Source organism: Mustela nivalis (assembly GCF_964662115.1).
Source record: "Mustela nivalis genome assembly, chromosome: 5".
Lineage (NCBI taxonomy): Eukaryota > Metazoa > Chordata > Mammalia > Carnivora > Mustelidae > Mustela > Mustela nivalis.
The window spans coordinates 75,116,132-75,139,400 of NC_139024.1; the positions used below are offsets into that span (position 1 = coordinate 75,116,132).

General features: G+C 37.2%; 1 protein-coding gene and 1 long non-coding RNA gene across 7 annotated transcripts in view; one reads left to right on the plus strand and one right to left on the minus strand.

Moving 5' to 3' along the window:
• The window catches only part of NKAIN2 (sodium/potassium transporting ATPase interacting 2), a gene marked incomplete at its 3' end in the record, with an annotated part of 1,000,956 nt that overhangs the window by 198,538 nt on the left and 779,149 nt on the right, over nucleotides 1–23,269 (minus strand). The gene's annotated exons all lie outside the window — the stretch shown is intronic.
• Nucleotides 1,328–20,817, plus strand: LOC309864470. 2 transcript variants are annotated; one of them, XR_014311546.1, is made up of 5 exons: nucleotides 1,328–1,660; nucleotides 6,561–6,604; nucleotides 7,608–7,781; nucleotides 9,602–9,713; nucleotides 20,170–20,817. It is a non-coding gene; the product is annotated as an uncharacterized lncRNA (long non-coding RNA). The 2 variants fall into 2 exon arrangements; XR_014311547.1 differs by lacking the exon at nucleotides 6,561–6,604.

The window sequence follows — 23,269 nt, forward strand, 5'->3', positions numbered from 1 at the left end:
CTTAAACACTCTTGTGAAAAGGAGCAATTTTAATAAACTTTCACCAGTGGTTGCTCAGCTAGAATCAAAAGAATGACTTGAATCTACACAACGTATCTGAAAAGATTCCTACAAAAATCCAAGCAACCTAAGAACTAAATCTAATTAGACTACTAAAAAAATCACTTACTGTTACAGAAAATAGCCACATGATTTTGAGTAACTTCAAATTTCAAAAAATTCAGTCACGGAAGAACTGAAATTTACTGCGAATCCTAAGGCTAACCTCAAACCTGATGTGTCTGACTCCTTTCACTCTAAAATCTAGTAATTAATTTTCCCTGGTGCTACATTGTCACTTAGCATGGATTGAAGCTTTAGTTTTTATTAACTATATAATTTGATTTCTCCCTAGTTGAGTTCGTGTTAATCCTTCTCCATAAAGAGAGATGTATGTGCCTGTCAGAGGTCACTGAGAATAAAGGAAAGGAAAAAGTAAAAATGTTTCATGTTCAGGAAAATTTTGAAAGAGCTCATGTAATTCATAGGAATCACTTTACCCCCACCACCTCCACCCTTTTTCTGGTCTAAATTATCCAGGTAATTATGTAATTTCTCTGCTCTGTTTGCCAATAGAAACAGGGAGTCGAGAGAGTGGGAAAAGTAAAAGACTGTGAATAAGAAGATATGAGCTCCTGATCATAGGCATCATTCTCTATATTGCTTTTTCATTCAGTAATACAGAGGAGATAATGACCATCCCTTTCCAGGTAATTGAGTACTAGAGAAGTAAAATGGGAACTGTTTCCTTTAATAAGGATGAATTTGCTCTTAGGGGTAAAGCTCTGTAAGGTACTGAAATAATGAGATTTCTGAAGATCTGTAATAATTAACCACTTTCATCTGAAGAATCCTTCCTTTGACTGGCGATTAGCGCCCAGTTCAGAATCCTTTCCCATCATCTTAAGATACTTCCCACTATGGCATAGAACAGACTTGACTTACTTTCACATTATTATTTGCCCAGATCATGTACCCTGGCTTCTCCACTTTGTCACTTGGTCTGTATTCCTCCCCTGGACCCCTCTCCTCACCTGTGTTCAAGTGTAAGGAGACTACATTTGCCTGTGTATATCTTCAAACATAATATTGGCTTATTTACTTTGCTCTAGACCTTCTTTCTGTTCGAACCCAACACCTCAACCTCCATACATGGAGCCACAGTACCTACGGGACATTTCTTCTGTGCTGCTTGTGCTCCTGCCTGTGTTTCCTGACATCACAATTGGCTTTGGATCCTGGGCCTCACAGTCCTTCTCTGCCAACTGCTTTTCTAGACCCAGTGTGCATCAGCATAAATCCTGGATCTAAATATATTCCATAACTAATTACTGGCATAAGTATCTCTTGACTATGACAAGCATCTAATAGAGCTTCTGAACTGAATTATTGAGTCAATAGATTTCATGTACATGTAATGAATGTATTGTGGTCATGTGCACTCTCTATAACTTGGTTTAACATTTCTTTTTGACTGAAATGGATTTCTGGAAAATGTAACAGTTTTTGCGATATCTTAATGCCGGAAAATTTTTGATGTGTATCAGATTCAAACAGTAAACAAAGAGAGGCTAGAAGAATTGAATAAGAAACTTGAGTTCAGTTAGATTAATGAATACAAGTAAGTATATCTTTACTTCTCTTAAGCTCCAGGGTACTTATTTTCCTCTTTGGTGGAAAGAGAAAACAATATTTCTCCTGTGAACATGGGTAAATTATTCCTTCCCATGGGCCAAAATAAGTAAGAAAAAAAAAATCTTGATACACTAGTTTTGGGGGACTTAACTTGAAATGGGAAATAGTACTGAGTATAAATTTTGGGGCTAGTAAAGTTCGATAGAAATCATTTCAGAGTGTTCTGGAAGCAAATGATAAACTGCTTATCAGTGTCTGAGGAAAAACCTAAAATTGCAAAAGTTAGTTTTGGGGGCAAAAGTCCCTTGAAAGTGGAAAGACTGTTCTGGTTCTGTCCTGGGCTTTGACCCCCTCTCTTCTGTGAGATTGTTATACCCCTGAGGCTTACTTCTTAGACGAACGAATTAAGAGGAAAATTAAAGGTACTTATTTCCCACTCTTTGGGTTTTCAGAGATGAGAAAGAATTTCTACTTCATCCCTCCTCAGGAAAAAAAGGATGGAAGAAATAAACCTCCTACATCTTTCCTTCCTCTTAGCCTCATCACTTCCACAAAGAATGACTTATTTGATGGATAAGTTTGGAAAAGAGGTTGAGTATGCTCAGCTCAGTCATTTCTTCTCTTAGTTGGAGCCAGCTTATCTGCAGAATGCACAGGCTCTTTACAAGCCCACAGGATGAAATTGGAGGCACAGTCTATATTTTCTTTATATCAATATATATGTGGATTTTTTTTAAAGACACATTCCTATTTTATATTGTTATCTTTCATAAAAATATACAACTCCACCGAATTTCTACTTGGAAGCTGAATGATACCAGACTGGAGATTGGGGCGTGGAAACAGGAGGCCCAAGGCAAATATTGGAGAGAAGTCTATACTATTCAAAGGGCCCATCACACCCACAGCCTGCTTTTGAGGAATGCTGAGTTGAGACTCCAAATCCTTGTCCATCGCTAATTGGATAATGAATATAAACCTTATACTAGGAAAGGATCAACAGAACCAGTTAGATCCTGTCTCTTGCCCAGGTTGAACATAATACATTTAGATAAATTGAACTGTATGTCACTAAAATACCCATCTACAAGCCATTTGTGGTATTCTAAATATGCCTTGGTTTTTGGAAACTGGAAAGCGCCTATTTCATGAAAATTAACTAAGATTATAGTTCTTCAAAATAATGAAGGCCATCAATGTAAAGGATAGAATGATAAGTAAGACATGATTATAGACTTCAAAGACTGTATAATCTGATACCCGGTCAATACAAGGAATTACATCATAACCTAAAATGTGTCTATAACCTTAGCAAAGATAAAACAAAAAAACCCCACCACTTTTGAAGTTAAGGTCACATCCTATTGTGTTATGATGAAAGGCTTAATAGGGGAGTTGGTATTTTAACCAGACCTTATATGACAGAGAAGATTTAAGTAGGAAGAGATATAAGAGGGAATTGTGGGTGAAGGTACAAAGTGAACAAAAGAATTTAAAAAGGAAATATTTAAGAAATGATGAGTAGGTCTATGGAGCCACAGTGGATTGCTTTTGTATGTGTTTGTATGTGTATAAGCTAAATACGTGTGATTATGTGAAAGTGTGCAGGCAAGAATGTGTGTGCAATTATGTGTGTATGTGTGTGTGTGTGTGTGTGTGTGTGTCAGCATGTGCCCCCTGGGACAATCACTGTGGGGTGGTTAGGCAGTGGAGTTGGAGGGTGGCTAGAGGGAACATGAGAGTCATGGGGTACGAAAGCAGAAACAGCTGAGATGATGGAGTACCTTGGAACAAACGGGACATCCTTTTGACTCCACTACCCACAAGTGCCCAGGATTTTTGCACAAGCTAGGGAGCTAGTGTGGGTGATTGAAGGTTTAGATTTGCATTGCACAAGGAAAGGTGAAGGATGGAGACACACATGTGCTGACAGCTTTACAGACATTATCTCATTTTATTCTCATTACAATCCTTTGGAGTGAACCTTCTTACATAGGGGGAGAGAGAACTGCCACTGAGCAATGAAGTGACTTGCTTAAGGATAAGCAGGACCTGGATGGAGTTCCTACTTGTCTTACTCCAAAGCTATTGGTTTCTCCTCAGTATCAGAGACTTCCAAATTTTAATGGTTTGCATACTTTCTTCCTTGGTTTGTCTTATCATCACCTGTATTAGTCTCTTCTTATTTTTCTTGCTATTAACTTACACTTTAAATTTAAGTTGTAATTATTTATTTTGAAAACAAAATTCATATCCTTATTTGATATGTTGGTCATACTTTTTTTAAATACAAATTTAGAATCCTTTTCTAACACAGAATCCTTTAGCTACCAAATAAAGCTAAGAAAAACTCAGTCTCCCACTCCTCCCAACGATTCTGGCCTGGCTTAGCTCTGAATGAAGGCACAGGATTCGGTGGGCCAAACTGAGACTGTATTTTTAGTCTCTACTTCAGAAAAGTGCCTTGGAGCAAGGTACAACCTACACAGCTTTATGTAGTGGCCCTGATTATACCCATTAAAAACAAAACAAAACAAAACACCCTACTTGACTGTGTACCTTCACAAACAATCCAGCACTCTTTTGGAAATACTGCATTTCACAGAGTAACAGGCGGCCCATCAGTTGTCGGAATATCTATGAATTTGCCTTTTCGACTCCTACTTATGTATGGGAACATTTAATGACGCATGAGTCATTTCACAGAATGGATTTCCTGGATGTTTAACGCATCTTTAAATGCACGTTAGATGGACAGATTTACACACGTGGATACGTAAATGCTGCTTCTTTGGTCCATGAATCTCCACTGTATAACGCTGAGGATAACAGCACAGGTATCCCAGGACCTCGATATGATTAGGTCATGAGTCTATGATTCATTTACTGCATATTTTATCATAAGTTTCAGTATTTCATCATTCCCACAAACTCAGGAGGGTTTTTGGATGGGACTTTTGGAATCTGGCCCTTCACCTCTGTTTTTATCCTACTTATTCTGACTTAGTTCAGAACCTGGCAGTTACTTTCTCCTTAGATATTCATGCAAAAAGCATGTTTTTGGGTGATAACAAAAATAAAATAAATCTGATTATGATCATTACTTTTTTTAATGATTTCTTTAATAAATTAAAAAAAAAATTTTCTAGAATAAGAACACTTTTGTGTGTGTTTATTTTTATTTTTTTTTTATAAACATATATTTTTATCCCCAGGGGTACAGGTCTGTGAATCACCAGGTTTACACACTTCACAGTACTCACCATAGGACATACCCTCCCCAGTGTCCATAACCTCACTACCCTCTCCCTACACCCCTCCCCCTGGTCCCCCTCAGTTTGTTTTGTGACATTAAGAGTCTCTCTTGGTTTGTCTCCCTCCCGATCCCATCTTGTTTCATTTATTCTTTTCCTACCCACCCTGACCTAACCCCCCCCCCACCCCATTGCATATGAGCATTACTTTTTTAAAAGAAGACAAAGTGTTACAATAGAGAGAAGAGACTTGGGGATAAAAGACACACTTTGAATCTGGCAATTGATGGAAGTTTCTGACTGAGTAATCTTAGTGAGGTTAATTAACCGTTCTGTCTTCCTTTTTAAAATGTGGATAATACTTTTCAGGTTTTCCATGGGGCCAAAAGTCATAAAGTATCTATGGCACAAAGTGGGTGCTCGATGAAAAGAATTTCTTTTCTCTTTTCATAATAACTTTAAATTTGTTAAAAATGAAGTGAGATAAGCTATTCAAAAGTTTTGAAAAATACTGTTGATGGGCCACTGGATCCTATCCAGCTATTTGGTATCTGATTACCGAACTCACTGGCTACTTCCTGCTTGCTGTCATTTCAAGCAACGGCTCCTGCCCAGATAAAAAATAAAACAAAGGACTATGATTTCACATTCTTGAATCATAAGATCTAGTATTTTTCTTCCCTGGTCGCTAGGGTCACAGCCTTGTGCTGAGTTGCATCAGCTGTGGCGGTGAGAACAACTTTGTTTAAGAACCTGACATGTAATCAAGTCTCCAAAACAACTCCTGCCCGAACAGGTTAAGAAGATTTCTAAGAGAGGATATGTCCCAGGGAAAGAAAGAAATTACACTCAACTATGGCTTTGCGATTTATGTTTTAGACTCTTTGATGATTGTGTTTAGTTCCTAAGTGGAATGAAGGAAGCTCTCGTGTCAGGAAGACAGAGGAGGCAAACGCAAATCAATACTGCAGAGGATGCTCAAGGAAATGACTTTTCTTCCTTCGTGGTATTTTTGATCTGTGAATGATGCATCTTAGCAATTTAACTCTCTTCCTTTAGAACAAAATAAACATCCAAAAACTGGATTTGAGAGAGCTAGAAGCAAAGATGGAAAATTTTAAGAAATTAAGCACTACAAATGAGCCAGCAGTTGTCTATCGAAATGACCCGGTGAGAACACACCATGGTGAATTTTATTTTTGATTAAATAACTTGTAACCATTTGCTCAAGTGATATTTTCAGAATCAAACCTCTAATTTTAACAGGTACCTACTCTGATTCAAGAACAACAAACCCACACCACAAATAGACTCGAACTTTTTGAGAACAACATATTGCCAGAATTAAGAGTCCTACTGTAAAAAGTGGAATTCTGTTCGCTGCTTTTGAGAAGGTGCAGAATAAATAATGTTCTGGTATCATTTGTAAAACTTTCCTCACAGTTGGGAATTAAAAAAAAAAAAGAAGTGAAGGTGTTCCAATGAGATCAAAAGGTTGAGTCAGCTTCTGCTATATGTTCGCTGAACATTCTTTCACTCCAAACCATCCCCCCATCTCATGATAGGATAAGAAAATCGGCATTTAAGCATTGGAATTGAGCTCACTTTCTTCTCCCCTTTGTGTATCCTTAGAGTTGTAAAGCTACAAAGGACCTCAGAAATTATGTTATTTGCTGGTAAGTAGCAGAGCTAGATGAGTGTCCCAAATGTCCTAAATCTTATTGTATCTTTTATAACATTTTTATTCTTCTAGAATGGATAAACCGCACACTCTTGTCTTATTGATCTTATGGAGATCGTCATGTAAGAAAAATGCTCTCGTTTTTTCTTCCTTTCTTCAACATCTGGAGAAGGCTATGATTACTTTTATTGATCCCTTAGACTGATATATGCATCTCACATAAGAGTCTAGGGAAGTTTTCTCTTTTAAAGATGTTATAACGGGGTGTCTGTTATTATTACCTGACTGACATCCCTTTCTCTTTTCTGATAATAGGAATCACCTTGCCCTGTGATGTTAAGTTGACTAATCACAGTATTTCACCCTCCTAAACACAGTGATTTAGAAAAGGGAAAGGCCCTGTTTCAAGTAGGGACAATCAGCGTCCATTTTGGAGGACTGAAGCAAACCTCAGTGACAGAATATGTCTCCTTCTGAGATTAAATATATTGACAACTGAGTAAGTCTGCAGAGGCCTGCTGGCCTCTCTCCTACCATAGCAGGGGGCATGCCTGGGAGCAAAGCAGTAACACAGAAGAAAATGAGTCAGAAAAACAGTAGAAAAAAAAATACAAATTCTTGATGGATTCACCTCATTTGTGTCCTTAGATTCTGCTGATCCTGAAATGAGCACATCCTTAGATTTTCTAGTTCAAGAGCCAATACTCTCTTTTTTTTCTCCCTATGCCAGCTTGAGTTGGGTTCTTGTCACTTGAGTTTAAAAGAGTTTTGATACTATTCTTTATTCACATCCTCAAATTTTCCACAGCTAACTGTACTTGTTATTAGGCACAGTCATCATTCTCTATAACTTTAAGATCTAAGAGACCCTGCCTCTTCTTTTCTACTTATAAAGTTCAGTAGTGAGTGTTGTGCCCTGAGGAATTACTTTTGGTCTTCTGCTGATAAGTCATACAGAGCTTCCTGTTCTCACAGCTGAATGTTCCCTTTCTCCACAGATGAGAAGTCCGTCCCACTCCTTCCCTTGCAGCCCACTCATGCATGTGACTAGCTGAAGAACGCTTCTGAAGTGAAAGCCCAGGATAAAATGACGAGAAGCTGAGGAAAAATGAGCATTGTTGTGGGTGAAATGATGCCCCCCACAAATATATCCACGTCAACCCCTAGAACGTGTGAGTGTGACCTTATTTAGGAAAAGGATCTTTGTAGATGTAATTCAGTTAAGGATCTTGAGGTAAGATCATGCTGGTTATACAGGTATGCTCTAAATCCAAGGACAAATGTCCTTATAAAAGCCAGAAAAGAAGACACAGATACACAGAAGACTCTGTAGACTCTGTCTACAGGACTGTGTCCAAGGAATGCATAGAGCCACCAGAGCTGGAAGGGGCAAAGATGGACTCTTTCCCACGGCCCCAGAGAGGGAGCATGGCTCTTCCCATACCTTGATTTCAGACTACTATCTTCAAAACTGTGAGAGAACAACTTTCTGTTTATGGTAATTTTTATGGTAGCCACAGGAAAAGAATACAAGCGTCTAAAACATAAATGTGAAAATCAGTTATTTCAGAATCAATGAATGGATAGGTTGCTATTTTTGTCCCTGAGGTTCCCAGCCTGGGACACAGCCCTGATCCACCCTTGACAGAATTAATTCTGGAACAGGAAGAGGGAGGATAAACGGATGCAAAGCCGAGATGAAGGGGAATGCCTCCAGCCAGAGTGGAGGAGAGATTTTGAAATACAAGCCAAGTCTTATTTGGGGATCTCTTCTTTCTCAAATTCGTCATTAGGAAAGAAATATATTCTCTTCCAATCAAACTGGTAATATTTTCTTGAGGCAGTGATAGATAGTAAAAGTGCATGAGCTCTGTAATCAGGCAGGCCTGGGTGCAAATTATAGCTTCAGCCTCAGCTCTGGGATCTTGAACTATCTCTGATCCAGTCAGAGCAAATGAGACTTCTGATCAGTCTGAGAAAGAAACCCTTGCTCTCCTCTTACAGATTCAAATGTGAGAGGAATGTAGTGTTAAAGAGTCACTGATATATCTGCTGACTCTGAAGGGACATCTGGTTTTAGAATAAGGCCAACCAGAAAAATTGAAACCGAGATTGGGAGAGAAGTAAGACACTGGTTACATGATTTAAGATTTCCAATTCTGCTCTGCTGTGTCCTCCAGACTTTTTAGTTACAAGACCCAGTAAATTACATTTTGTCCAAGACACTTCACCCAAAGACTGTTGATACACAATGTAAAGCCACTTAATGTAATTCTTGAAATGTGTATATGCATTATAAATATTAGTATCTTATTAGCCTGGGATCCCATCAGTGAATTTCCAAAGAGTGGTTTTTCAGCCTTGGTTGCACATTCGAATCACCTGAACAGTTTTTAAAAACTCCTGCTGCCCAGTAGCATTCTATACTGATTAAATCAGTCTCTAGGAGCGAGACTCAGGCTTTGCTATGTTCTTAAAGCTCCCCAAGTGATTCGAATGTGCAGCCAAAGCTGAGAACCATTGTTTTATGGCTCACAAACAGGATTTGCGGGGAAAAGTGGGGAGAAAAGGAAGGCTTTTACTTTAAATAGCAGCCCTAAGTATTGCCTATTTATTGTGTCAAGATTTTGAAGTTCACTACCTCTGTGGAGACAGCTTCTAATCTTGTTTTTGTTCCCTCTGGCAAATTGTTGCTAGTTTTTTCTTTTTTTTTTTTTTAGCAGAAGTTAAGAGAATATCTTTTCAGCCTTGGTAGGCTATGCTCATTTATTTTTATTCTGTGGAAAACCCTCTAAGCTTTTGAGCTTGTTATTTTATTAGGGACTAATAAATTTAACTTGACCATACATAACTTCTAAAAAGTTTAGTGTTCCACATGAACCAGGCCAACAGACTGTGCTATCTTTAAGCGTTCAGCTTAGCTTATGAGAGGTATTAGTGTTATATTAATACCCAATGTTAAATTGCGTGCAATTATGGATTTTTCTTTTAGGTCCCAGACTCTGTGACCATATAATACTGAAGATCACTTACCATAAATGCTGAAAACTTCTAGAGCAGTGGGAATTTGAAGCTAGCATGTAGCAAAAGAAAGGATTCTGGGTGTAAGTTCATAAAACAAGTTTTTTTGTTTGTTTTGTTGTTTGTTTTACCACTAAGTAGCTTTGTTTGCTAACGTGAACTTCAGATGTTCTCATTTATGAAATTAAATGAGTAATATTTCATCTATAAATCTTATAGGATAAGTAAGCCATAGTGATTTGCATGGATAAGTTTTTTTTTTTTTTTTTATAAACATATATTTTTATCCCCAGGGGTACAGGTCTGTGAATCACCAGGTTTACACACTTCACAGCATGCTTAGCGAAATAAGTCAAGCAGAGAAAGACAACTATCATATGATCTCCCTGATATGAGGAAGTGGTGATGCAACATGGGGGCTTAAGTGGGTACGAGAAGAATAAATGAAACAAGATGGGATTGGGAGGGAGACAAACCATAAGTGCATGGATAAGTTTTATAAACCAACAACAAAGATAAAATACAAGTCAGAATTTTTGGAAAGAATACGATTACTATACATATGAGTTTTGCCTGCATGATTCTAATAATAAAGATAGTTAATAAATAGTAAAGTAAGGCTTATCCAAAAAGTTGTGATTTCTGGATCAAAGAAGAATTAAACCTAAAAAGCATCCAGGTAGGTCTATGGTACTGTGTCTTCTTTTCTGTTTAGTATCAGTGTGCCAAAGGGAAAGGACTTTAATATTTGTAGTCATCTGTAGGCCAGAGAGGTTTAAAAACACCAGTTTTTAGTTTAACATTATTTATTTGAGTACCTGACTCTACCAGGCACTTCTCATTTAAACCTCACACAAGGAGATAAGGAACCCAAGACCTGCTCAGGGATATTAAGAAATTTAAGGCTATATTGCAAATCAATGGCAAAACTAGAACTTAAAATCAGGTGTAACTTTCTAGCTATTTGTCTGCAATGATGTTACACTGAGCCCTAGTTCTAACACAAAACATGTTATCATCTAAATAGTGTGACGATTGTCACACTTCTCCCCCTCCCCCCCCCCCAATACCGTTTTCTTGTTTAGAAGGTACAATTCAAGGCAGGAACTGTGCTGGTGCAGATTTCTTGTTCACCCTAGCCACACCCTTAGTCAGATTTTAGTTTGTCATCATAGCATCTCCCTGATGTCCTCAATACCAGAGTAGAGGTGCTTCTTTTAGAGACACTGGCCACTGTCTAAGGACCTGATTTAATAAAATGTCTACCTTCTTGTTCCTAAGTACCAATACTTCTTCTAAGAGTTTTGGACTTTTTTTCCCCCTCAAGCAGAGTGGAATTACCAGGTTGAAGAACTGAATGCTTTTAACTCTTAAATTTGCTTCAGAGACCACACTGTGAACATGGAATGTTTCATTCTCCCAGTTTCCCCACAAAGATAGGAGGCTTAATTTTCAGATAATGGAAGAAACTTATATTTCAGAATTAGTTAAAACTATTTCTTTTACCCACAATCTCCAAATGGTCCTATCGGCTTCCAAGAAGTGTAGAAAAAGTTTTACCTGGTGGAAAACCTCCTCCATTTTAATGGGAGTGGAATCATAATGTTAACGTGGCACAGTCTGAGAATCTTTGCAAACCTACGGAAATGTGGCCCCTCCCAAACCCAGCTCAGATACTTTTGTCTCTTTGATCCTCAGGAAGTAATAAATCAAAATTGAAAATAATCTGGTCTTCATGTTCTAATTATGCAGTTTAATTCTTTTCCTTAAATGTGATGATTAATGTGGAAACCTTTCCAGGAACTTTTGGGAGGAGAGGACTTTTTTTCTATTTTTTATTCAAAAAAAGATTTGTAGAAAGCAATGCAGTCTTATTTTAGACTCATCTGAAGGAAACCAGTGCTTTATTTAAAAACCTCATGTACACAGAAACACCTGGCCCAGATGATGATTACCATATCAACAATGTCACAGCAAACTATTCAGAAGAAATGCGTTGTGAATATAGAAACCATGTTTCTGCCTTTTTCACATTTAATGGGCCGAGAATTTTAACATGTGTCTCAAAACCATCTATTGATTGAACTACTTCCTCTCTGCCAATTAAGGCATTAACATAATCTATGAATTTGCTCCTGATAGCCACCAATTTCCCCTATATCTAAGTATCTTTATTTTTGGAATTGTAGGATATACTGTTCCTTTTGAAATTTAGATTTATCACTAAAGTGGTTTCAGACTTATTGCCTCCTATTTGGAGAACAAATTAACTAATTAACTAATTAATTAATTAATTAATTTTAACTAGACTCCACGCCCAGCATGGAGCTCAACACAGGTCTTGAACACAGGGAGAATTTGTTCTTCATTGAAATAATCCAAATATCCAAAATACGATATTAATGACCCTACTACTAGAGTCATCCTATGAAAATTACTGAAGAATTAGTGAGTTTCAAACAGGTGTTATTGCTGATAGAAACTTGTGCAGAAATGCTGTTCCTTTACTCATTATATTCCTTATTTTGAATAAAATATTTGCTTTTGCATTCATTTGTCCAACTACAGGAAAAAAATGCCCCATTCTCTGCCTTCTCTGCTCTAAATTCATCTTTAAGCAGACTGTTTCTTAAGTCCCAGTATCCCTTAGAATTCCCCCATTTTAATGTAGGGGTTCAGATGGGTATTTGAATTATCTGCAGATAGTCATGAATATAAAGACAATTTAATCTTCTATTAGGCTTATATTTATTAATATCTCTCCTCAATAGGATCCTCATACAAGGTAGTTACATCATAAAAGGTTATCAGAGTTACTATTTGTGAGACCCCACTAAGGTTTTAGAGTTTATAATCCCACTCACAGTTTTTATAAGCTGTGTATATCCTATTTGTTCATTTATCTAGCAATCACTTTCTACATGAGTGAGTCCTTGCACTAAAGGAAGTAATAATTCAGCACATAAGGCAGCTAACATATGCTTATGAAGTACTATAATACAAGATAGAACCTGATAGTTACATAAAAATATAAAGTTATGCTGAAGAGATTTACATGAGAAGAAGAAGGGAGAAGGATTCAGTGTGGATATGGTATTTAAGCTGCTCTTTGAGGGATATTTAGGAATTCATTAAGGAGAAAAGAGAAAAAGAATGGTTTGAACAATGCTTCTGGGCAAATGTGAGATATTTCTAGGTTATAGAAAACAGTATGATTTGAATTGTATAAATGAGTAAGAAAAGTGTGAGAATAGATAGGAAATTACCTTGGAACCAGCTTGCACCTAGGACGAAGAGTTTTTGTTTTATGTGTCTTATTTTCAAATACCTCTCTATTACTGAGCACTGACTATGTACCAGGTTCTAAGGGAGCTACCTTATTTGTAACATATATATCAATTCTCATAATGATCCTTTGAGATAGGTATTATTCTATTTAATAAGTGACAAAACCAATATTCAGATAAACATTTTATCTATTTATTTATTTTTAAAAAGATTTTATTTATTTATTTGGGAGAGAGAATGAGAGAGACAGAGAGAGCATGAGAAGAGGGAGGGTCAGAGAGAAAAGCAGACTCCCAGCCAAGTAGGGACCCTGATGCGGGACTCTATTCCGGGACGCCATGATCATGACCTGAGCCAAAGGCAGTCGCTTAACCAAATGAGCCACCTAGGCACCCTCAGGTCCTAATCTAACCTAAGTTAGTTATAACCTGAGTTAGTTATAAAGCCGTTTGGTGATAGATCTTGAACTTAAGCCCAGATTTACTTGTCTCAGATGGCTGTCCTTTCCATTACACCATACTCTTGGATATTGTTCTTCAGGAAATGGAAAGTTGTTGCATACTTCTGCAGGATGGCATATCATGACCATAGCCATTCTTGTACATGACCTCAGCTATGCATCAAGGAGGGTCTTCTGTGAGTGGTGCGGAAGATGAGGAGTTATGGGTTTTAAATAAATGTAGTCCTGAGACTAGAAAAGTTTTACCCAGAAAGTTGACAGTAGAGAATAAGTCATAGAGGTAATAAGAAAGCACGAAAAATATAACTCATACTTTGAATACTTTAAATAGGAATCGATTTTGGATTCTGATATGGTCTAGTAAGCTACTGCTAGACCAACACTCCTGCAAATAACAGCTACAAAGTTTAGGCAAAATATAAAAAGTGCCTAATCCTTCTATATCTCCAGTGTAGGCCCTGGAAAATGAAGAAAGGCAGGTAAAAGTAGAGAGGATTTAACCCTTGGAAGAAGAGAAGGGCACACTCACTGCATGTGGCAAATAAAATTAGAATAAAAACCCACAGAATTTCTGATCAGAAGAATATGAGAACAGGGTTGAAGGCAATCATAGGTGTTGGGAAGAAAAGGGAGACCACAAAAAGCAGATATCCAGAGGGGAATATTCCCAAATTCTGTGTATAAATCTTCCTAAATTTCTAGCTGTGTCCTGAACCATAAGTGCTGACTCCAAGTAGTAGAATGCAGGGTCAAAGAACGAAATTGAGGTTTGAACCACTGTTCAAGAATTTGACTCATAGTCTGAATCCAATGAAGTTAACTGCTGTCTAAAGCTAATAAATAAATGAGAGTGAAATCTTCAGAATAGATTCTGTTATCTTCAGAGCATAATAATCCTGTCTCCACAATATAGAAATGGCAATATTCAGGGTACAGTCCAGATAAGAAGATCCAAGAAAAATTACTCATTTGGAAGAGAAAAACAATCAACTGAAGACAACCTGGCAGTAACTCAGATTTTAGAGCTAGCAGACAGGTTTTAAAACAGCTGATGTTACACTGAATGATGGGAATAAAAATATCCTCACAGCAAATTAAAAGATAGGAAATATCAGCAGAGAAGTAAAACTATTTTTTTAAAAAAGAAGCAAATGAGAATTCTGGAACTAAAATACAAGTATCTGGGGGCACGTGGATGGCTCAGTGGGTTAAGCCTCTGCCTTCAGCTCAGGTCACGATCTCAGGGTTCTGGGATCGAGCCCCACATCAGGCTCTCTGCTCAGCAGGGGCCTGCTTCCCTCTCTCTCTTTGCCTGCCTCTCTGCCTACTTATGATCTCTGTCAAATAAATAAAAATAAAAATCTTTAGAAAGATAAAAAAAATAAAATACAAGTATTTGAAAAACAGTGCCCATTGGACAGACTTAATAGCAGGCAAAGATGGCAGAAAAATGAATAAAAATGAAGAGAGAGCAATAAAAAGTATGTAATCTGAAGAATAGAAGGACTAAAAAATAGAAAAAAAATGATCAGAACCTTAGGAATTTGTGTTATTATATCAAAAGTTTTAATAGCCAAAAGAAGATGTGTGAGATCTATGTGATGGAATATTACACAGCCATAAAAAGGATGGAACATTGCCATTTGTGACAACATGGATGGACCTAGAGGACATCATACTAACTAAAATAGATCAGACTGAGAAAAACAAATACCATATGATTTCACTCATATGTGAAATCTAAAGAACAAAACAAATAAATAAAGAAACAAACAAAAAAGCAGAATCAGGCCCATAAATTCAGAGTACAAACTAATGGTTGCTAGAGGGAAGGGTAGTGGCAGGATGAGCAACATGGGTTCAGGGGAGTGGAAGACACAAGCTAGCAGTTATGGAGTGGATAAGTCAAAGGACTAAAAGGCACAGCATCAGGAATTTAGTCATCATATTATAATAGCATTGTATGGTGACATATGGTGGCTACATTTGTAGTCACATAGAATAATGTACAGCGGATGTTGAATCACTATGTTATACACTTGAAATGAATGTAACATTATGCGTGAACTATACTCAAGTACATTTTTTGTAAGTTCTAATACCCATGCAATTTCAATCCCAAAAGGAGAGGAAAACAAAAATGGGTCACAAAAAATACTTGAAGAGATTATGGCTGAAAATTCCCCAGGTCTGGGGAAAGATCTACAAATTCAAGCAGGTTAGAAATGAAGAAAACCTTATGTAGGCACTTCATAGACAAGCTGCTAAAAAGCAAAGGTAAATAAATTTTGATGAGAGACTGCATCAGAAACAATGTAATTGAGATTACTCACTTAAAATCAGCACAGCAGTGAAGTTGAAAAATTGAAGTGGCAGCAAATGTGAACAAGTTTCATTTAATTATTCCCCATGTACTTCTCAGTGTCTCCATGTTTCAGGCGCTGTACTAAGTACTGGGCAAAGAGTGATGAATAAAATGAAGTTTTTGTCTTTCCTCACAAGAATCATACATTCTTGTGGGGAATTAAAAAGAGAAAGAAAATATTTACTTTTTCGTAATTCTGCTTGAAGTCCATACATATATTGATTCAGCAGAGCTTGAAGGATACTCAAGGTGCTATTATATTTAGGCCTTCTCTTACTCCAAAGGTAACTGGGCATTGACGTATATAAAATGATTATTTAGATTCTCTTGGTAAGTTTTTTACATTTAGAAATAGGTTGATGAATAGAGTGTTATACGAAGAAAAGCCAGCTGGATCTGGGTAAAAACTCACTGGTTAATGACCCCATTAATGGCCTCATCCAAAAACCTGGCCCTCCGTTGAATGACTAGACATTTCTTGGTATCCATGGCTTTCGAGCTCCGAGTTTTGATTTTTGTTAACGAAATGTTAAGCAAAATTGGGGTTCTTATTTATTAATTTACAATGGGAAATAATACTTATATAGACTAGAATAGTCACATTGGTAGGATATCCTCCCTGTGGTAAAGCACATAAGGAGCCAAATCATAATCAGAAACCCATTTTAATTTTACACAAGAAATCACTGTGATAGGGATAGGCAATATTCAAAGTGTAGATCCTCAGTGCCCTTTCTTCCAGGAGGCAGACATGCATAAAATATAATCAGAAGGTAGCTTGGTGGGCAGAAAGTCAGAACAAGGGAGTTAGATGAATGGAAGTTCTAATAGCATCAGGGTAAGATAACCTGATGTATTCATCTCACCATCTCACAATGGTCTTGTTATTGACATGGAAATACTTAAAGTGCTCAGCCTCACTTCCCACTGGACTGTGCTTGTGTGAGCCCTGCCACCACCTGTGCACTCAAGCTCTCTTTTCTATTCTTCCAATTATTTCAACTTCTGCACATGCATGCTTTGGAGATATTGAAATGTTCAAAAAGTTACACTCCAGTCCTGCTGGCATGAGAGCTACCTGCTCTCTTTTAGATGACTTTGTATTTCTTGGCTCTTGAACATGTCAATGTGATAGTATAATTCCCCAAAGATTATCTTATTTCCCTTGTTTTTCAGTTGGTTCTTCCCAAATTCAGATGTTCCTTTAGACTCCCCCATGCAAATAATGCATAATAACCATATCAGTAATCATCATCAGAGATACATAGTGAGAAATGATTTGAAGTTATACTTAAAGATGTCTAATTACTTTTGGGTATTGTGATTATATCTTTCCTGGACTTTTTCCCCCTTTTAATCCACATATTCATAAAGCTTAAAAGTGACCTTAGAGATCCTCTGACTCAATATCTTCTTTTATAGGAGAGGAGGATTCTGCCCCAGAGATTTTTAAGCCATACAATATGTAGGTTATACATAGTGGAAACTAAAGTCAGGGTCCACTGACTTCAGCCTCCCCTATTCTCTGCTGCCTTTGGGGCACAAGATTTTAAGAATTAAATTTCCACTGAGATTTACCCTATATGCTACAGGCTGGTAACTGCATCTTTTGGATATTTTACCATAGGGTAAACACATGAAAAGAAGTAAGTTCAAGCTAGTCAATATTGCTATTAAGTTATGTGAATTTAACTTATCTAAAATAAATTGCTGCTGTACCACAAATACTAAGGAACGAAGAATTTCTCCTTTAATTAATGCAAAGCAACCTGTACTACTTGATTCTGGATTTTTTTCCCCTAGCTGTTTTCACATAAAAACTGTATTCCCGTAAATAAGACCTTTAACTATTCCAAAGAGATGGAGTGATTCAAATGAAATCTCAGCACAAATTATATAATCAAACCTCAAGACGTATAAATTATGGGAAGAAGGTGGATATTTATTTGAGATATAAATGGCAATCTTTATATGAACTTTAAGAATGAATGGTAGTTCTAAGAAATGAAAACAAAACAGTAGAAATACCCACTATTTGTTTTTCTAGCTTTAAGACTGAAATTCAGTTGGTACTCACACATACTGTAGAATTTAAAGTTAATAAAAGAAATTTTTTTTTTCCTAAATTGTACTGGCAGTAAAACACCCAAAATTCCAGCCCTCCCCCATCTTGAGTCTTTGTCACATTCTGGGTACCTCAGGATAGAATGGCTCTTCTGGGTTTGCCCATTTGTGTGTCTCAAAGGAGTCATACTTAAGCAGTGGTAGACAAGTTCATTATATTATAAATAGCCAACAAAAGGGAGACCAAATTTCTTTTAGTATATATGTCTATATATCTCTTTGGTTACACACACACACACACACACACACACACACACGTGACTATCTCATTCTGTTCTACCTATTCGGTCTATAAAGTGGGTGTTCACCTACTAGTTTTTAATACTATTTACTTTCTTATCTCTTTCTTCTTCAAGGTAAATGATTCCCATTCCTTTAACTAATGAGTTAGGGTAGATTTCCAGCTCCTTCATTCTGATACCCTAAAGAAGACAACCAAACTAATAATAATAATAACTTAATGAAAAATGAAATGAAAAGGAGAATTTGAAATAATATTGAAATGAGCTAGTTCTAGTTTAAAAAATAGAGTTAAGGACACTTGAGCAAACCTATAGCATAAAATAGTGTTTTCTAAATTTTTCTAAGTGGTCTTTGATTTAATGCAATTAAGTGTTTTGGAGATTGAAGTCAGGAGTTCAATAATGATAAGAAAATTCTATCCTCTATATAGGCACTTACTAAAATAAGATAAAAATGATGCATAAGGTTACAACAGAACTTGTTCTGTGTCACCTTTTCTGATTTATAAATATTCTATTGATAGCTGAGTAACTTTCCATGAAAAAAAAAACCTCATAAAATATACTACATCAGGAGAAGTGTCACTTAGAATTTTTTTTTCATTTTTTATTTCACTTTGGTGTGGTCAAATGTACTGAAATCACGGAAGCAAAGTAAGGAAAGTTGCTGTCCGCTTCCTCTTTCAATGTGAATCTAGAGAGAACAAGGTTGTGTTTTGGAGATAGGCCCCAATGACACTTTTGTAGTGCAGAAAACTTGTGTCAAAGACAGCAATATTATGAGCATATAGCCAAGTGTGTCATAACATTGCATTTAAAATTGTGAAGAGTCAGAGTTTACTAATGGAAGTGAGTGAAATGGCAACATAGCCAACATTTTACTGAGTACAGATAATTTCACTCTAGAAAGATACTAAAGTACCTTGTGCTATGAAAAATATTAAGTCAAAACCACAAAAACACAGTATTCATTCCAATGCATATTTAATCCAAATGCAAGGCATGAAATGGTGTGAGGATCAAACTTCATGCTCATACTTTCTCATTCATCCATCAAATGGACATATTTTGAGTGTCTGCAATGTGTCAGACATTGTAGTAAGTTCTGGATAATACAACAAAAGATTATAAACTCTGTGCCCTGAGTAAGCCCACAGTTTAGAAAGATGAGTATGTAGATATTATAATACACTGTCCTAAGCATTTTTTTTAAAGATTTATTTACGTCAGAGAGAGAGAGAGTGTGTCTGTGCACAAGTGGGGGAAGGGACAGAGGAAGAAAGAATTCCAAGCAGACCCCCTACTGACTCTGAGGCCAAGACCTGGAGATCCTGATGGTGAGATCATGAGCTGAGCTGAAACCAAGAGTTGCCTGCTCAACCGGCTGAGTCACCCAGGTGCCCTGTCCTAAGCATTTGTGAGTGAAAAGTCAAATACAGCAATTTTTCTTAGAGAGCAAGTACTTGACAGTGCTCTGAACCTCCTATGGCCCAGGGAAAGGAAAGGACAACTAGCTAGGCAAAGACAGCTTCACAGGAAGGCAGATGTGGGGGGCCGGGGGGAGGGGGATGTGAGAGGGGGATGTGAGCTAAATCAATTTAAACTTAGCACTACCCTGGGTTTGCTACATGGCTAGAAATCTTTCATGCACTTTTACTTAAGAAGTAATTTTTAAGATTTTATTTATTTATTTGAGAGAGAAAGAATGAGAGAGCCTGAGGTAGGGAGGGTCCGAAGGAGAAGCGGACTTCCTGCTGAGCAGGGAGTCAGATGCCAGACTCAGTCCTGGGACTACAGGATCATGACCTGAGCCAAAGACAGTCCCTTAACCAACTGAGCCACTCAGGCACCCATATCTACCAATTAACTTAAACTTCAAACTTGCCTGTTCAGTAGGTAATACTATTATCTTTATTATAAAGCTAGGAAGCTGAGGTACAAGGTCACGAGTAGTAAGGGATAGAGATAGAGGGGGAAAAAAAAAACAGGAATTCTCTGGCCCCAGAGTTCAAGCGTCTAACAATACTCCATTCTCTTTTCTTCCCCCTCTCTTTTTTCAGGTAAACAGTCTCAGACACATGAATATGAAGTCTTTGAGTTCCAAAAGGGTAGAGCACGTCCATGAAGAAGTGACAAGTGTATTGATAGGCTATGGGAGGCCAGGTTCACTTTGGTGAAGGCATAGGAGAGGAGGTGAGGGACAGGTAGGGACAGACGGGGGACCCATCATCATTCTCACTCATCATCTGTCCTCCCACGCCAAATGTTCCAGATGCCCTTTTAAATTTCTCATATAGCACAACTTCTAGGGGGCCAACAATTAAATGGATTTTATAAATATTTGACTAAACAACTCTTAACATTTGGAGATTCTATGATTTCTCTTCATCTCAGAATCTTTCAAAACATCCTATAAAACCATTCTATGACCAATGATGAAAAATAAAATAAAACTGATGTTAGCCTCAAGCTTAGTAATGATTATTGTGGCTGTCTTTCTTTTCTTCCTTTAAAATTTTTTTTCTTTTTTTTTTTTTTATACTTTCCAAATAAGATCATAAGAAGATTTTTCTGTCTCTTGCAGCTATAAGGAAGAGTATTTATTTTCCTTCATCAGATCATTTCAACTGAGGGGAAATATCGGTCAGGTAACCAGGAGCATTGTTTGTATTCCAGACAACAACTGAAATTAAAGGTGGCTTTTTGGTTTCCTGCCTCACCCGTATATCTTCTCCCTGAACAATTCCTATGTTCACTTATATTGAGGTTTCCAAGCTCGTAAGCCACAAATACTCCCAAACCCAGAGTTTCGCCAAACAAACCACAACAACATAATAAGAGACAGCTGATTTTCAACCATTAAGAGAATACACCACAGACTGACAAATCTTTACGGGCATATGTATTTCCTCACTCAAATGTCATTAACACCACCACGCTGCAGCCAGGTGACAGTGGGGTGAAGAATTAGAGTGTGTAGGCGCCTGCCTGTGGCCAGAGATGTTGTTTAATGAGCATCTTGACCCTCTGGGTCAGCTTTTCCATTTCCCTAAGTCATGGCAAAACTGTCAGCCCCAGGGCTGGATGTGAGCCACAGAAATATTTTGTTTGTCAGGCACAGGGTGTTTTGTGTTTTGTTTTTAAATCTCAAATTGTTTGCCTACATTTAAAACTCGGATGTTTCCATAAAATATTGGAATGCCTAGCTTCTTTGGAGACATTGGAGGATTTGACAACATAGGGTTCGTTAGGAACTCAGTTGGAACAGAGAGGCCACAGATTCCCCTTAGGGAAGGCACATTCTCTTCAAGCTCAGCAGCATCCTGGGACTTCACCCCCAGACTTAGCTCCAGCAAATATTTGAATTCTCTTCCATTGCTTGCACTGCTTCAGATTGGTTAGGCCTCCCTCCGCTCAAAATATATTGCTATTTATTACCTCCATCTCCTTGAAGGGTAAAATAAAGAAGACAACGCAGTTTATTTTCCAAAACATTTACTGAGTGCCTGGTTTGTGCCAGTAATCTGTTAAGTGCTAAAGGTAGGGGGGCATTCACATGAGTAAATGTCATCTCTGCGTTTAAAGAGCCTGCAAACTGATCATAGAAGAAAACAATGACAAGAGATCACGGTAAAGCCAAAAAGTGTGATTCATGTAGTAATGAAAACACGGGTTTTATCACAAGCAGTTCCTTTTTTAGCTAATGCTTATAAGAAAGACATATCAAACTATATGTATGTATACATATATGGATATATACACACACATATCCATATACACTTACTCATATATGGACACACACATATGTATATATATGTGTATAACAAAGAATAAGATTACTATACCAGTGTGACAGTAGTAACTTGAAGATCATAGTTATATAATAAAATCATACTTTATCATAATCATTTAAAATGAACATAATCATTTAAAATGATCACTTAAAATGAATGGGACGCCTGGGTGGCTCAGTGGGTTAAGCCTCTGCCTTTGGCTCAGGTCATAATCTCAGGGTCCTGGGATCAAGCCCCACATCAGGCTCTCTGCTCAGCGGGGAGCCTGCTTCCCCCTCTCTCTCTGCCTGCCTCTCTGCCTACTTGGGATCTCTCTATCAAATAAATAAATAAAATCTTTAAAAAAAAAAAAAAAGAAGCCCTCCTTTAGGAAAAAAAAAAAAAAAAAGAACATTAGGGACTAATGTCTTTACAGAATCCATTTGAATCATTCCAAAGCTCATATAAATTATGAGTGACAACAGGTTTTCACAGCATTCCAAGTTCATTCCTCTCTCTTGATCCCATTTCTTTGTGCCTTCCAGAAACAACTCTAAGTCCAGCACACTCCAAAACTTCCCCTCCGTAATTTCACTTTTCCCCATTGCTGACAGTTCATCCTTACGTTGATGAATGACCTGACAGTGCCATAGGCTTAGTGGCATAGGAAAGGACTGTTAATTCCCCATTTGTGTGAACCAACTGCTATTCTATTTAATTGTTAACCAATGTAATTGGGGTTCTTTCTTGAAATATAGTTCAAAATTATGAATATGGATTCTAAACCCCCTCTTTGGAAGAAGAAAGAGTGAGGCTGGTGATATGAACACACTGACAGATGATAAGTTCATTGATTCACTATTGCTATTTACTGTTAAAATTACTGATTTACTATGACTATTACTGATTTACTATGACTATTATTGACTGACTTCATGGAGATAAAACTATCAAAGTTCTCTTTCCTTTTACTTCTCCCCTTTTCTTGATTTCATGTATCTTGCTACTAGTTATTTTTTGAGAAGGATTTATTACTATTTCCATTATAGGTATACACTTATCATTTATATAAAATGTTAGAAATTATGAAATTTTAATTTTCTTCCTCGATGTAAAATTCCATTTTGAGATCTCCAATGGATGTATAATTGAAGAAGATGTCGGTAAATTTTACTAAACTGTTTAATACTTCAATGCAAAACTCCTTTGATAGCTGAGTTTTAAAAAAACTACAGTGTTGAAGACTATAGTACTGAGATATTACTAAATGCAAACAGCAAGTAGAAGTGTGATTGTGAACTTATTCAACCATTCACTTCTGCTCCCTCACCCTGGGAAAAAAAAAAAGTAACTCTTCTTTGGACAGGAAATAAAGTTGGCATGAAAT